Source organism: Sparus aurata, chromosome 12 (genome assembly GCF_900880675.1).
Source record: "Sparus aurata chromosome 12, fSpaAur1.1, whole genome shotgun sequence".
Lineage (NCBI taxonomy): Eukaryota > Metazoa > Chordata > Actinopteri > Spariformes > Sparidae > Sparus > Sparus aurata.
In genome coordinates, this window is record NC_044198.1 from 12768260 (window position 1) to 12773441 (window position 5182).

Consider the following 5182-nt stretch of genomic DNA (forward strand, 5'->3'; position numbering starts at 1 on the left):
GGGGATACTTTAGCTTTGTTCAATTGCAAACATTTGTAATAAAGCACGAGCTTGTTTAACATCCACCCAACAGTGTTTTCTGTTCCGTCTTAACATCTCTTTACCTGCAGTATGTCTTGATGTCCTTGAGCCCAACTTTGGGAAAGAATATGTATTGTTTGAATTTGCCTTGCAACAGATCACAGATCACAGCAATTTAAAAAGTCCTTATGAAAAAAACATTATGTTACGGTCCTGTAGTGTCCTAGCACTGAAGTATGCAGACATCAACATTTACACGTTGCAGTTTTTCTTCAAAAGCCAATTTCAAGCCCGTCACCCAAGGACAACGTACAAATCACAATTAAAGGTCAAAAATGTATACAAGCAGCAAAAAAAAAAAAACACTCAAAAAAGAAAAAAGAAACATGGAAAACAAGACAAGTGGATGTGTCAATGGTGCATTTTATATATGCAGATTAAAAAGCTTTGGGAAAGGCTTATTTAAAAAGATGAGTTTGCAGTAATGTTTAGGACACTGAGAGCCTTGTCCCCCATAGAGGGGAGGCTGCAAGGGGGGGTGGGGGGGTGGAAAACAAACAGGCGTCAGAGGAGCAATGACAAGGCGAGTAGAGATGGAGCAAAGTGCAGAGGAAAGAAAGAACCAGACCACAGATCTGACACCTAAGAATGAATCCTGTTCGTAAACTCAGGGTTAAATAAATGTACAGTTCAACAGAGAGCAATTTGAAGATTGTATGATCGGCTGAAGCAGATGGGAACGGCCTTGGTTTTTGAAATGTTGACAATACGCGGTGTGAGATCAAAAGGAAGAGGATCACCAAAGTTATTCAGTCTGAGGGAAATATGAATGTCCCTTGTCACTGTATTCAATAATTGTACAGATATTTCACTTAAATCCTAAAATGTTGATGCCGCATTAGACTGGACCTCAGGCACAAAGTCCATTCATGCTTCTTGAGACCTTTTTGAGACTTTATTAGATATAATTTATATCCCAAAGAATGTTGAAACAATTTCTTTGATAGAAAGTCCTAACGGATGTCATCATTTGACTTGAATGTGCGGTGCCTACCGATCATGTGAGAAACCAACAGCACCTCAGGCCTTTTCAGAAGAAGCGTTGCGGACAGTACCGTAAGTGCACACTTGTTGCTACCGCTGGTGCTTTTCAGACTTCAGGTGGGAACAACTTTCACGCGTCTTTTGGCATAAATTACACCTTGCCTTGTTTCCTGCCCATGCCAATCACCGCTGAAGCATATCTTCCTCCAACCAGTTCTTTAACTTGCTTCTCCCCATCTTGGTTCACCCCTAGATTGTTAAACGAATGTCGAATACGAAAAGATGACACAAAGCCAGACGCCTTACTGGCCTGGCCACGTGTTTACATGCATGTTTTTAATGAATTTGGATAAAACAGTTTCTTGTAGGATGTAAAGCTCTGTCATTCTATGCTAACTTTGTTTTGTGTACGTATGTGGTCAATTATGTACAACATATTACTATTTAAGAGAGAAACCAGGGGTGGGTAATGTAGGCTTGAGAAGCCTTCTGTAAATGTAATCTTTAGTCTATTAATCATACTCATACAGCGATGTGCTGACTGCAGTTATATCCGCGGAATGGTCTGCATGGCCTGATCATAAAAATGATCATTGTGATTAATAGTGGTTGGGTTGCGGGTGAAATAATACATCTTTAATGAGAAAAATATTAATTACATTACCTGCAGCGATCTCCCTTACAGCAGAAATGATGTGTATCCCCTATGCGCAATTACGCACAAGGCACATAAAATAGCCATCCTCCTGATGAATTTGTAGCTCCACCAGAGTCTAAAAAAATATTTGTTGTAGTTATAAACCTGACAAGACAGAGGAAGCTCTCCAGAGGAAACACAATCCAACGTTTAGCTTCTGAAATATTCAGTTTTGCTGCTTAAATGTGCCACGATATTTGCTGCAGTGACACACTAAGTATGGAAATGTTAAAAATACTCAAAGCAATGCCTCTAATCACAAAAGTATATTGTTAAAGGAAACACTCTGTATGAAAGGGATTACTTTGTGCCAGATCCTGCCTTCCTTATAAAGTTATTCTTACTCGCCTATCGTGGTTGCATTCAAAAAGGATTTTATAGAAAAAGAGAAAGCCATCAAGTCACTCAGCGACGCCTGAAGTGTGTTTTGCGCACATCCCATGAGCCTTTGCTGGTGTGTGGTTTAGAACTCTCTGGTGTCTTAGTATTTTGGCAAACCATTAACGTGTCTCCCCTGTTGATTTTGAGTGGTTATTGACAAAAAAGGTCTTGTACAATCAAGTGCAATTGTTGGTAAAATATTAGCATTCCCTACCCTTATCCTCGCCCACTGCCTGTGAAGGAATCTGAGAAATTGTGGTATTTTATATCAGATACATGGCACAAATTAACTACATTTAGTGCAATTCGTGCCAATGTAATTGAATGTTTTATCAAGAATGCATAATCACGTTTTAGAAAACCAAATCAGGCTTGCGAGGAGATAAATCCATACACACCCTGAAATAACAGAAAAGAGGCAGTGAAAAGCAAAGTGTTACCAGAGACGGTAATTGCGCGGGATGCTGAATAAACTGTCTGATTAAATCTTGCTCTTGTGTTTGTGTCAGTCTAAAGCAGGAAACCTGTTTCATCTTGCTCCCCCAAGAGCCTCTGTTTACTATTCAGCAGGATGCTCCTTGTAATGAATGAGCGGCTTAATTGCCCCGAGTCCTCCAGGGCCAAATGAATCATAAAATACATCCATATGCGATTGTGTCACTGCCGTGCTGACTAAACAATAGGCTGGGTGGGCTGCTTTTATGTAGGGGGGTGACATGGTGAGCGGTTGCATAGTAACTTGTTAGCTAATGAGCTGGCGGTACCTTCTTTCTCAGCACACGGATGCTGGACTTATACTGTGCCTGTTGGGTATTTATCCAGGTCGAAGTGGACAGGGGGCGTTCAAGATGGGTATCAGTGAGGCGTGCAGGTGGTTGAGTGGTTAGAGCACATGCCATAGATGCAGCTGACCCCGGTTCGATTCCGGCTGGAGGTCCTTTGCTGCATGTCACATCCCCCTTCTCTCTCCTGTATTTCTCTGTCTACTGCTTAATAAAGGTGTCTATGCCCAAAAAAATAGATGGGTATCAGTGTGATATCTAGGCTGCAAAAGCTTTTCCTCGAAGAGCACATGTGTACTGAGTGATACTCTACTCTGAAAAAGCAGAGAAACATACCTGGTATTAACTTACTTATCTCATATGAGCCTCAGCACTGACACTTGAAACACAACTGCATTACTTCTTATTCCAAACTGTGACAAAACTAGTCTCTGAAAGCAACGGCCGTTGCATCTCTTTTATTTTTTTTGCAGCTCGAGCACGACTGTATCAAAGTAATTTACATTTGTATAGGGCGAGATGAGAAACAAGCTCAAAATCTATTACCGCAACATCAAATCCCCTTTCGCCCTCTCTTCGTTCACGCCAGAAAGAGAAGAAAGATATATGCTGTTTATGAAGGTAAACCGTGATGATTGTACATGGTCATCCGCTGAAGGATAGTGCACTCCTGGCGAATGTGATTAGCCGGGGGCTTTATTACCCTCTGTAAAGCATTCCAGACTTTAATGTGCAATAGAGCTCCTCTTTCTTTATGCTGCTGCAGTGAGCCCCTGTTCTCTTCTCATTACAAACATGCTGCCCCTGCAGTCGAACACCTCTCCAGCCTCCTCTTCAACAGCCCCACCTCCTCCTCGAGTTTAAGCACTTTCATATGTCACTATGACATATGCGGGGACTGGAGGGTAAACACTTTGGCAGGCCATTGCTTCCACGCGACGACATCTCGACTGATGCTGTTTGATGTCGTGATTAGTGTGGTGGACGTCGGGGGGCCTTGAATCAGCCTGTCTAGACAAACTGACAGAAACATGGCAACACCATTCTTCCCGATAACGCCTCTTTTTGAGAGTATTTTGTGTCTTAAAGCACGGATGCCGCCGCTCTGTTGTTGCACAACTTTGATCCATTTTTCAGACGTGGTCGTTCCCATCTTCCAAAGCATCTGTTATGAGTGCAGAAAACCATTACCATGCATCGTGGGTAACTGGATTGAAATCAGCATGTGACCACAAAATAATAACAAAAGAACTGTTCGTATAAGACGCCGATTGTGATCTGACTGCAAAAACTAGCAGATGATGAGGATCACACTGGGACAACATTGATCATATGTTCATGTTCAGCAGCAGTGTAAACACTTCACTGACCTTCACTGTTGTTGTGTTCAGCGTATCATTTGTCAGAGAGAGCTTAGGAGTATGAAGAAATTAGAAAGCCCACTCAGAGACACATCCATCAGAAATACTAAACAAAGAAGATAACACGTATGGGAGCAATTACAATGTTTACAATAACTTCGAGGTAGTAAACCCCTGAGTCGTGCACTAGCCTACTTTGTCCTTTGTCTTGATGTCATTTCAAAGTGTATACATGTCATTCATCTGAAATGCCTATAAACCTCATGAAAAACAACTTTCACTCACATTAGGTGGAGTGAAATATATCAAAACTTACGAAGAAGAGGTAATTGTGGAAAGACCAACCAAGACTATTAAGGTGAGTTTCATTTTGTTTGTCGCCTTGGATTGAAGTGTGCTTTACGATGAGTGAACAAGGCCACTAAGCTCTTCTTAGTTCGGGAACAGTCAGGACATTTCATTCAGGTGTACGGTTTGGTAGGAAAATAGATGATAGAGTATTTCCTTTCTGAGTTTCGTTTGTTCATATAGCAAACTAAAAGCTAAGAAAGCTTCTTGACGTTCTGTTGAGGATGTTAGTTCAGTTTTTGATTGTTATCAACTAAAATGCAGGCCATATCTCACAAATTGCTCCTTTAACAGGGCTCAAATTACCACACATGAGTGAAAGGCTTCACCATGATGAAGAAAAAGTGAAATTAACATGATGTAGTTTTCAGAGAAAATGATAATCTAACCTTATCTAATATATCTAATTGTCCTCACAAATTAATCTTGGATATCATTTTAATAATTAATATTTGTCCCCTTGATGGATGCATGCATTTTCATCATGCCAGGCTCAGGAATCATCATGCCCCTTATAATATCAGAGATAATGTTTACCAATTACTGCT